Here is an 11742-nt window from a genome sequence, read left to right as displayed (position 1 = left end):
TAATGGCGATTAAAAACTCAGAAATAGTACATATCGATGATGAACAGTACATGGACTGTGTAAGAAAGAATTCAGAATAAAAATAAACTTTGGGTTTATATGTGGAGGCGAGGGCCTTTTGCACTGTAGCTTTGCTTACTTTATATAGCCTTGAAATATGCTAAGGTTTTCTTCTCCAACCTACACGTGTAGGACCAGGATTAGTGATGTCACAAAATATCTCTTTGCTGACGCATGCCCTTGGTGGGTAGGTAGATAACCCAATCTTGTCTTGAATTATTTGTCTTTATTTGCTGATGCGCTATTGAAACAAGTTACGCCTATTCTTAACCCAATCCTTTTTAGGGATCATCACACATCATTTTTCGGCCGGACACATAAGTTTAGGCCGAACAAACAAGAAGTGTTGACTTTTTATTGACTTAAGAAGGGCCAAATGTCGGCTGACAACTGATGTTCCAATCTACACGTGGAATTTTTAAATAGGGTACCAACAACAATCTACCCTACTTAAAAGAATTTCATCCTTGAAATTCCCAAGAAAAGTAATAATGGAACAACTTCAATCAAACACAAACAACAACAATCCATAGTTCTGTAAAGTTCTTTTCATTTATGAAAAATTGGAAAATAAATTACACAAGCTTTGAAGCGTTTATTCAATCAAATTTATGTAATTATTAATTAGTGAACCATTTTTTTAATAGTATTTGCCTCCAGCGTGCATTATATTTATCTTATATCACATGAAACTTACTATATAGTTTGGTTTATTCAATGTTTTTTTATCAATGTAGTAAATAATATGTTAAATAAACATATGGTAAAGTTTCATTTAAAATTTTTGTATTTTGATAGCAATTTTCGTCGTCTTTAAAATTAATCAAAATTTCTGCAAAATCTGAAATTTTACTTCTTGCTTCTATGGGGCCGGTTTCTGTGTATAGGGTTAAATTTACATTTTTTGTTTTTTTCGGTCTGAGGTTAAATTTACATTTTAGTACCTTAAGTTTTCTTTAGGCTTAATTGTGTTTTTACCATCAAAGTTTACATTGATTCCCACTTTACCACTCAGAACTTTATTTGTCCCACTTTACCACCCAGAACTATTTCCCATGTCCCAGTTAACCTTTTTTTGTCCATTCCGTCACTCCAGCCGTCAAAAAAGCTGATGTGGCATGAGTATTTTTGTCTTTTCGACCACATGGACACTCACCCAGCCACATGGACAATAAATGAATGCCAAGTCGTTGTGTCATGGAATGGAAGGCTTACTTGAATATTAGATGATGTATTATAGAAAAAGATTTATTTTTCAGAATGTTAAATATCATTTTAAAAGTGGAGAGAAGGGTTTCAAAAAGGCATAAAAGGTTTGGAGGCAAGAGATTCGATCTGTTGGTGGAGGGGAATATTACAAACAAAATCGAAGGTGAAGAATCTTGCAACCATGACTTTTCTGAGAGCGCCTGGGGCAGATCCTCCAGAGTACGGTGAGTGGACCCTAAATCCCCCTTTTTCTTATTCGATTACATGTGATGGAAATGGTTGGATCGATAAAGTTGGAATTTTATACTGTTGTGGTCCCTTGTTTTGAGTAATTCAATGATGCCATTTAAGACTGGTGATTGTTAGGGCACAAAATGTAAAAAAAATAAAAAATTTCTTTGACTGGTTGGGTCGTGTATGTCGTGACATTTTGGCTTCATGTGGTAATGTCTTTGTGTTAATTTAAGCCTAAATTTAATTGTTTATGTGTTCTCTTGCATTTTTTGGGTATTGTGTGTCAAACGGGCCGGGTCAGCCCGAGCACGACACGGGCTCTGCCCGTTTATAAGTACCTTGGCCTGGCACGAGCACGATTCAAGGCGAGCCGGGCCGTGCTGGGCCGGGGTAATCTTGCCCATTGGGCCGTGCCGGCCCGAGTCCATTACGATATTGTGCCGGCTCGGCCCACCATCTATCGGCCCGTTTATTAAAAAATAATTTTAACATGGATATGTGAAGGTGGTTTGAACATATGACCTCTTTATATCAATTAACTACCTCAATACTAATTGGGCTATTATGTTTGTTGTGTTAAAAAAGGGAAATAAATAGTATATAATACATTAGAAATATCAACCATGTTTTTTAAAAGCTAAATTAGGAACAATAACGACACAACCTTTTATGATTTAGGAAACCTAAACGTCAGATTCTTCTTCTACTCATCTTCTAGAATCTAAACCATATGCCATAACTCCCCTTCTTGATGTTTCATTGGAAGGGAGGAAGAAGAACGGCTTCTTCTTCCAAAAAATAGTAAATTTTTTTCTTAATTATCCTCCCAACTCCTAAGTTAATTTCAATGATTTGGTATTTTGGTTCTTCAAATATCCATCCTCTTGTAAATCCCTATTTTCAATTGTTAAAAATCATCAATTTCGACTCTTAATCTCTAGTCTCTGCTCTCAATTTCTCAATCTATCGATCATCTCTCTCAAAAATTTATCAAATATCTTGTTCTAAATCCCTAATTTCTCTCACTCATCCTCTAGTCTGTGGGCAACTCATCGTCTCATCATCGTGAATTCGTGGGTAACTCATCGATAAGTAGGCTGTGGGCAACTCATTTATGTTGTATCATCTACTGAAAAGTGTCTGATATTTGGCTCCAAAATTATCAACTTCATAGCATCAACTTCAACAATCTACAATTTCTGGGTTGGTATGTTTTATTCTGCTAGGTAGAAAGGCCTCTTTCTAAGATTTTTTTTTTGTATTATTCAAAGGGGGTATCCATCCAGTATACTTTTATGTCAAAATATATATGATCTTTGTTTTAATATCGTATAAGAACTTTTTATTTATAATTAGTTGTCTAATTTGTTTTCTTTTTGTTATTTTTTCAGGGTCGATCGACTCGATCTCAATCTCATCGGCACAGAATTATTGAAAATCTGGAATCACAAGGGAAGGTATTTTTCTGTTTCTTCTCAAGTTTTATTTAGATGGACCCTAGGGACCTTATGGATTTGGTGAATATCATGATAATCATTTTGAAACCCCTGCACCTGAAGATATGCCACATGTGGTTCAAACTCACCTAAACCCACTTATATTGACATTGACACTCAACCTGAGGGTAAAAAAAGAAAACGAACTTCTGGAGTGTGGATTCATTTTACACGTGAAACTCGAAAAAATGAGGATGAGAACATTGTACCAGTTGCAGTGTGTAATTTTTGCAAAAAATCTTTAACTTGTAAAAGTTCAAATGGTACTGGGCATCTTAAAAGACATGCTACAAATTGTCTATCTAAACATAGTCCTAAAGATCCTAAGCAGTCCCAACTATCTGTAGATGGAAGTAGTGTATCAGCATTTAAGTACAGTCAACCTAAAATGAGAGATGAATTGGCTAGATTTGTTGCAGGTGCTGAAATGCCTTTTGCTTTTGTTGAGGATCGTAGATTCGGAAGATTTGTGAAAGTGGCATTACAACCTGAGTATAAGAGAATTTCTCGCAACACTAATTGGAGTGATGTTTTGAAACTTTACAATGAGGAGAAAAAGAAGTTGATAAATGATTTTGCTAATTTGAAGGGTTCCATTGCTATTACTACTAACTTATGGGATGGTCGTAATAATTTGCCTTTTATTTGTGTTACTGCTCATTATATTGATGATCGTTGGTTGTTGCACAAAAGAATTATTGGGTTTCGTCTTCTTGAATATCCACATACTGGTAGTGCTATCTTTAATTCTATGATGGATGTGTTTAAGGAGTACTATATTGCTCAAAAAAAAATTTCAGTTAGTTTTGACAATGCTACTAATAATTCTTGTGCTATTGCTTTATTTCAGCGTGTTTTGCGTCCTCCCTATGGTGGAAATTTTTTTCATATGAGGTGTGTGTGTCATATAATTAACCTAATGGTGCAAGATGGGTTGAAACTTATTGGAAACAACCTTAGCTTAGTAAAGGATGCTATTGGTTATATTCATTCTTCTTCTTCTAGGACTCAAGAGTTTGCTAAGTTTTGTACAGCTGAAGGTTTGAAACCTAGGAAATTGAAAAAAGACATGCCTATTCGTTGGAACTCAACATATCATATGATTAGAAAATGCAAAGGTTATAGTAGTGCAATCAATTCTTTTTATAATAATAAAATGGATTCCCATTTGTTGAGGGAGGAAGAGTGGAATATTTGCTTTAAGTTAATGGACTTTTTGAAGGTTTTCTATGATGCTACATGTAATTGCTCTGGTGTTTATTATCCAACATCTCCTATTGCACTTAATGATTTGTATATGATTAGTGCTACTTTTGCTAAATATAAATCTGAAGAAGATGGTGACTTTACAACCATTTGTCAAACCATTGGGAACATGTTCCTTATACTTTTTGTTTTGGTGTGATAATGGATCCTAGGATCAAAGTAAGTGGTTTGGAGGTAATACTTGGTGAAATTGAAAAAAATTTATCTATTACTCTACCAATTACAATATCCATGATTCAGAAAACTTTGAATGATACTTATTTGTTGTATGAGAAGAAATATGCTACTGTTGGTGCACAAGTTACACAAGCACGCCCACTTTTTCCTTCATCTACTTCTACTTCTTCTAGTAGTGAAGCTGTTTTGGGCATGCTTGCTAGTAAAGGAAAACAAAATTATGGAAGCACTCGCAATGAAATTTTCAGGTACTTGGATACATATTTTTTTGAATACGTGACTGAGGAAGAAAGGAAAAGGTGTGATATGTTGGCTTGGTGGAAAGCACATCAAAATAGTTTTCCTGTGCTTTCCAACTTGGCACGTGATATGCTAACAACTCCGGTGTCTACAGTAGCCTCGGAATCTGCTTTCCTTATGTGTGTAAAGGATTGGGATGATGCAGATTTTCGAGCTCAAAGTTTTGTAGATGAAGATCTTGCATATTATGAAGATGATGACACATATTCTATATCTAACGATGAAAGCCAGAAGCGGATAAATCTGTCATAAGTTTTTGTTTTTCTTTAGTTTTTTTTTTTTTTTATCAAGACCAAAATATTCATTTGAAGTGGGTTCAATGCATTGAGTTTGATGTTTATTTGTTGTTTTTGAATTATCACAGATATCTGATTTTGGACTAGCAAAATGACTTCCTATGGAATATGGATACTCATCAGTCAATTGCTCCAAGTGAAATTGATTCACTGCCAAAATGATTGCGCACTAATGTTATATATATATATATATATATATATTGTGCAGGCACTTGGCTCCAGAGTACTATATGAATGGGATTGTGGATGAGAAAATAGATGTGTTTGCTTTTGGAGTTATTTTATTAGAGCACATCTCAGGCAGGAAACCAATGGATAAAAGGGTGGTAAAGCATGCTTACAAGGTGTTTCAGCAACAAGAACTATAGGGTCCTCATAGCTAGGGGTTTTAGCTTCAGTTTCCTGCATTATTCTAATTGCAATTTGTTTTTAGCTTTTTTATATTTTGTATCTCTTTGCTTTCTTTATTTTCAAATTATGTTGTAGTTTTTTATGTGGGTTGTGTGGCAGGGTGTCATCCCCCTTCATCCCTTTTGCTTGTAAGTTGTAATTGTTTTTGCCTTTAGCTTTGAATGAAGTTATTCACCAAAATATGCTAAATAAAAACTTGGGTTCCTTAGTTCATTTTCTGTGAAATAAAAAATTAATGTCATCTGAGAAAGCAAAAAAAAAAAAAAAAAAAAAGGGCTTGTGCTTGGACCCAGGCCCGGCTCGTTAACAGCCCGGCACGAGCACGGCCCGGCCCATCACAGGCTCGTGTTGGGCCTAGTGTTTGGAATAAATGGACCGGGCTGAGCCCGACACGATTATGAATAGGGCCGGGCCAAGCACGGCCCGAAGCTCGAACGTCCCGATTTTAAATGGGCTGGGCCGGGCCCGGCTTGCCCGTTTGACACCTCTAGGTAGGTGTTAGTGTGTTAATTTTGTTAGTAGGTAACACTACATTTATGTCTCTATGTCCTCTTGCATCTAAATAAACACATTGCATTTTGGGTGCTTGTGCATTGATAACTTGGTGTGAGTGTGTCAATTTTCTTAGTGCGTTAATTGTATTAACTTGGAATACATATGAAAATGGATAATGTTTTAGATTAAATTGTCTTAGAAAATGGATGTTGGTGTAAGTGAATAGACATGAAGATTTGACTTTTTTGAATCATTCCACATATCATTTCCATTGTTATAAAATCATTTATCTATAGCTGCCCTTATTGACTTCTTCATGTAATGCCAAGAAATGTATTTATACAGCAGAAAATTTTACATTTGAAAGAACATATTTGAAATTGCATAAACAAGAAACCTTTCTTCTTTTTATTGATGAGACAATGTAATCTTGAAAATTATTGATGGTACATATATATCTGTTGGCACACACTAAGGACAATTTGGTGATTGTGCATTGATAATTTGGTGGATTTGGTGTTTTGAAGTCTGCTGATAAACATGATAATTTGCTAGTTGTTTTATTTTTAATTTTTTGCCATGGCACTGAAATTTCTAGGGCTAAATATTCATGAAATTTTTTTGGTGTAGACATGCCAGATGTTTTAACAGTTGAGGTTCACCATGGGGGTAAGATTGATACCTTAGAATATGTTAGTGGTCAAGTTAGTTGGTCTGATTAATTACATGCATGTGGACTACCCATTCATTTTGGACTTGGGCAAGTGTACCAAACAGTTGGGGCACAATGAGCATGATGTTGCTTACTATGTGAGGATGTTTGACACTCTAGTTGAGTTAAAAACAAGTATACAATTGCATCAATTTATTAAGGCCATATTGGATAAGAGGGAAAGGGTACTTGTGATATATTTGAAGCACAGTAAGCATGTTGCTCTTGACGGCTGGGTGAGTGTCCATGTGGTCAAAAAGACCAAAATACCCATGCCACGTCAGCTTTTTTGACGGCTGAAGTGACAGAATGAACGAAAAAAATGTTAATTGGGACACGATAAATAGTTCTGAGTGGTAAAGTAAGACAAATAAAGTTCTGGGTGGTAAAGTGGATCAATGTAAACTTTGGGTGGTAAAAACACAATTAAGCTTTTTTTTTTTACATAAAATATGTATTTCGAACTTTCTCTCTTATCATTCTCATTTTGCAGTATAATCTTGTAATCGAAACCATTTATTTTTTAGATCACGCTTTTAACACCATATCAGTAAAAAATCAACCAAATTGAAAATCATTTGGTTATATAACTATTATCAAATAAATATATGTTATGGTAATAATTAAGCTCAATCTCTATTTATTTGATAATAGTTACATGACCAAACGATTTTCGATTTTATTGATTTTTCGCATAGAGCTTTAAATGATAATCTAAAAAATAAACGTTTTGGATCATTAAGCTATATACAATGCAAACTGATAATATAAGAGAAGTGGTCGGAGAGAAAGTTAAATTGGGAAGGTAGCTAGCATTCCCCTTCGAGTTATGTTTAGATCCCCAAATTTGAATCCAAATGATGCATCAATGTACGTGCAAGTATTTTATTTGTTCTAAATAAATGAACCTTAAAATTTAGAAAAAGTCTTAAATGGGACAATGGTACCATGTGTATATTATAATTATGGCGCCATGTCTTCAACCTGATTTAAAAAACTGCAAACTTTACTTGGTATAGGGGCACATGCCAATATATTATTATAGCTTTAGAGGTTGCACCATATATGTGGCACAACCACCCTATTGAAGAATCTTTCTAAAATAAATATTGTGCTTCACTTATTCTATGGGGCAAAAAGACTCTATGATTGTTAAGTTAATTGTACTTGTGTAAAAAATAAGGGATGTGCGATTCATTAATCAAATTTGTGGATTGCTTGCTAAATCCAAGTGCAAGTGTCGCGTAACAATATAAACTCAGAAGTCGAGTGTCGAATCCACAAAGAGTAGTGAAAAAGTTCACAAAATTTATTAAGAGAACTGAAACAAACGACAGAAAAATTAAACAAACTTTGAGTTGAGGAAAATTCAATAATAACAAAACACCAAGGCATTAGGGTTCCACCTACAACTTAAATATGCAATCCGTTAATTTGATTCTTCTTTATAACTCAATTAAGGTACAACTAGAGAGTGCTCTTATGTAACAACCAGACCCAAATTTCATGAAAAATTTAAATTTTTATTCGTAATGGCCATTTAGAGGGGTAGTGGGAGATTGAATTGTGAGATTTTGAGAATTTAATTTGATCATTTTGGAAAATAAAGAGGTTGTGATTTAATTTTAACTTTCTTTTAAAATTTCTTTGACCCAAAAGTTGACTTTTCATTCTATTGGGTTTTTAATTTTGACTTTGGACCGGTAGGTAGGTTTCGAGTCCACGATTTCATAGACACGTAGAACGCATCGATCCGAGTTACGGTTTGAGAGATATGGGCTTTTGAAGGGAAAGGTAATTTTGTAAATTAACAAATTTGGTTTTTTTTTTAAAAAAAAAAAACAAAATCAGATTTCTCTCTTTCCCCTCATTGCTCTCTCTCTCTCTCTCTCTCTCTCTCTCTCTCTCTCTCTCTCTCTCTCTTTCTCTTTTTCTCCCCCGCGACATTCCCTCTCTCCCCTGCCCTCCCCCAAGCTCCCTCTCTTCGGCCTCCCTCCCTCGCCAACCGGCCAAGAGGCAGCGACACCACGCCCAGCCCCTGTGTGCAGGTGGTGCCGAGGCCACCTGCAAGAAGCCCAGCTGCCAGCCAGTCCTGCCCCGTGCTTCCCCTCGCCAGCTGCCGCCCCTGTGCCCAGGAGTCCGCCGGAGAAGCCAGCAGCCACCGCCGACCATGATTCTTGAGGGGTTTTACTCCTCTAGGCAGTATCAACGAGGTTCAAGACAATCCGACGGAGGATCGATGTTGATTTCACACTGTGAGTGGACCCCTTGTTTTATAAATGATTTATGAATTTCATGATTTATTATTCTATTTGTTATCTTGCGTTTATTTAGATTTTTGCATCGTAAGTGGACTCTTACTTTTGAAATGTTTTGCATACTTTATAAATTAATTCTCTCTTGACTTATTTAAGTATGGATCAAGTTGAAAGATTCTTGAGAATTGACCCGTCTATAAATGATTTATGATTCTCAAACTGTACATTTACATTTGTTTAATGAATGCCTACCTTGAGTTTTATTAAATTAAGATTTGTTTTGGGTTTAAAATTGATAGAACCACCCCCGAATTCCACCCTGAAATCCGGAAAAGTCCTGTGGGATCCAAAATCAAGGAAAATCCTACCGAAAATTCGGCAAAACCTCCCCTGAAAATGGACTAACCCAAAAATTTCAAAACCTGTTAAAAGCACATCTAAATCAGCAACCACCTCTACCACAACCAAAAAGGGTCTCAGACCCAAAAATACAAAATGACCTTATACTTTAAATATGGTTATTAGAGCCACTACCCCTATTACAGCAAATTCTTCTTTTACAATTAAAGAAAAGAATCTTCCAAAATGGAAGCGAAGCCTACAAGATCCGGGAACAGAAAATGGATGCGATGCCTTGACGTGATTGACTCGACCTCCACCGAACTACTACCTTGGGGGGGCAAAACAATTTAAGACAAACAAGAAAAACTGTGAGATAGACTCAGTGAGTGGACAGTTAAATGGAAATGAAATCAAAGATTAAATATCTGTTCAGAGAAACCCTTTATAAACACGTTTAACTCTAAGACCTCACGTCGCTATTTGAAATCCCCCAGTTTTAAAACATTTTCAGAAACACGTTCAAAGTTGTTTTCATAATTTAATAAACCAAACAGACATAAACCATTTATCAAATAAAATTCAAACATTTAAAATTCTGACTAGTTTATGAATTTTAAATAAACGATCGCAATAAAACCTTATAATACATATATAATACAACACCCCAAGTCAGTTACCCGAAGAATCTGTCATACATGCGCAGAGCCGAGAATCTATCATACGCATGCAGAGCCTAAAATTATGTCGTACGTGCACGCAGAGCCACCCCTAAAGGGTCAAGCATCACGACACACGGCCCAAAACCTATGTGTGTGCCGCAATGGGTCCCAAAGACCTATCTAATCTGATAACCTGGAAGGGCACTGAAGTGGGTGGTTTGAAAATCAATAACAACTCATAAACTCATAAAAACCAATCTCAAGTCCTTTCATTTTCTTTCCAAAGCTCCCCGTAACAAGTCCGAACTCATCAAATATGCATTTGTTCAACTCACAATATCTAATTTCATAAATCCTTGAAACTTTGAAAACAAAAACCATAAATCTCAATTTAAACTTTGGAAAGAAGAATTTAAAAGCCAAATTTTAACTCAAAAATCTTTTAGCTTAAATTCAAACTCAATATAGCCAAGTAATAGAATTTAATCATCAACATATAAAATGTTTCAGAAAAATTAAAAGTTAGTCCACTCACAATGAGAAGTCTAGCTTCGATCCTCCACTGGATCGTCCCCAGCAACCGTCGTCTCGCCTAGAAATAAATAATAAAAACAATTAGTCTCAACTCACTAAAATTTAAAGTGTGTGCGTGTAAAACAAGTCTAATTGTCACGCCCGTCGTCTAGTTCAACCCCAAGATTACTTACTCAAATTTACCCTATAAAAACTTCCTTCTTCCTCGAAAACTCCTTGGCCCAAACCAACCACAACCACAAAACCAAAACACATTTTAATCTTAAGGAAAACAGCGCAAGATCTTACCTCGATCGAAAAATTTGTCCTAAGATGAGTTTAGTATTGGCAAAGTCACAAATTTCTGTCCAACACTTCTCGGCTTCTCCAACAACTTCGGACCTAGTCAAAATGGCAACCTACTTGGTGCTGCCCAAGGTGGCCATTTTCAAGACCAAAATAGCCAAATAAAGATGACCTCAGCAAAGCCCATTCAATTTCTCAGTTCTAAACTTAAATTGAGATTTCTAGAAGTGAAATTGTCCCAAAACAACAACAATAATTTGCCCCTAATTGAAAACCCAAGGTAAATCCTGAAATGGCCCTAAAACCCCATATTTAATCTTTAGAAATTTCTCAAAATCAGACAACCAAATCATGAGAGAATGAAAGTCCACTGAGAAGGGAAGAAAACCCACCTATTTTCGAAGTGGATGGCGTCGGAGCTTGGCCGGAGTCTAACGAGACAGAGGGGTGTCTCTGGCGTCGTTACTGTGCACGTGGGGCTGGGCTACCAGGGGACGTCCGTGGTGGTTTATGTCGGCGAGAGGGGAGCTGCGGAAAGGATGGTCGGCACGAGGGGGTCACGCCGGTGGGTTGTGGTGGTCGGCGAAGGCCAGTGGTGGTGATCGGTGGTGCGGTCTGGGCGGCTGATGTGCGTGCGCAAGGGTGTGTTGCAGAAGAGTGACTTGGAGAGAGAAAGAGTCTTGGGGAGAGAGAGAGAGGGAAGGATGGCGAGTCACTGGGTGGTGGTCTCGCCGCCTTTGGTCGCCGGATGGCGAGACACTCGCTGGAGAAGACCATGGGCCAGAGAAAAAGAGAGAAAATCGGGGGGGGGGGGGGGGGGGGGGTGGTCAGCTCGTGGGTGTGATAGGAGAGAAAAAGAAATGAAAAAAATTTAAGAGAGAGAGAGAGAGGTAGAAGGTTCTAGAAAGGGAAAGAGATTTCTGAATTTAAAATCCCCAATTTCAAAAGTCTAAAATGTCCTCGACTTCACACATCCATAACTTTTAAACTGTAGCTCCGATTGATGTG

At 36.7% G+C, this 11742-nt stretch overlaps 1 long non-coding RNA gene across 1 annotated transcript; it reads right to left on the bottom strand.

Annotated features, from left to right (window-relative positions):
- Positions 1-9420: 9420 nt before the first annotated feature.
- LOC147273252 (uncharacterized) lies at positions 9421-11531 on the bottom strand. Its single transcript, XR_015119726.1, has 4 exons — positions 11127-11531; positions 10738-10857; positions 10451-10507; positions 9421-9584 (listed from the first exon to the last, which is right to left on the bottom strand). It is a non-coding gene; the product is annotated as an uncharacterized LOC147273252 (long non-coding RNA).
- Between the last annotated feature and the right edge of the window lie 211 nt (positions 11532-11742).

Source organism: Dryas octopetala, chromosome 9 (assembly GCF_963921425.1).
Source record: "Dryas octopetala chromosome 9, drDryOcto1.1, whole genome shotgun sequence".
NCBI lineage: Eukaryota > Viridiplantae > Streptophyta > Magnoliopsida > Rosales > Rosaceae > Dryas > Dryas octopetala.
The sequence above is the reverse complement of the archived record's forward strand: the minus strand, read 5'-3'. Positions and strand labels throughout refer to the sequence as shown.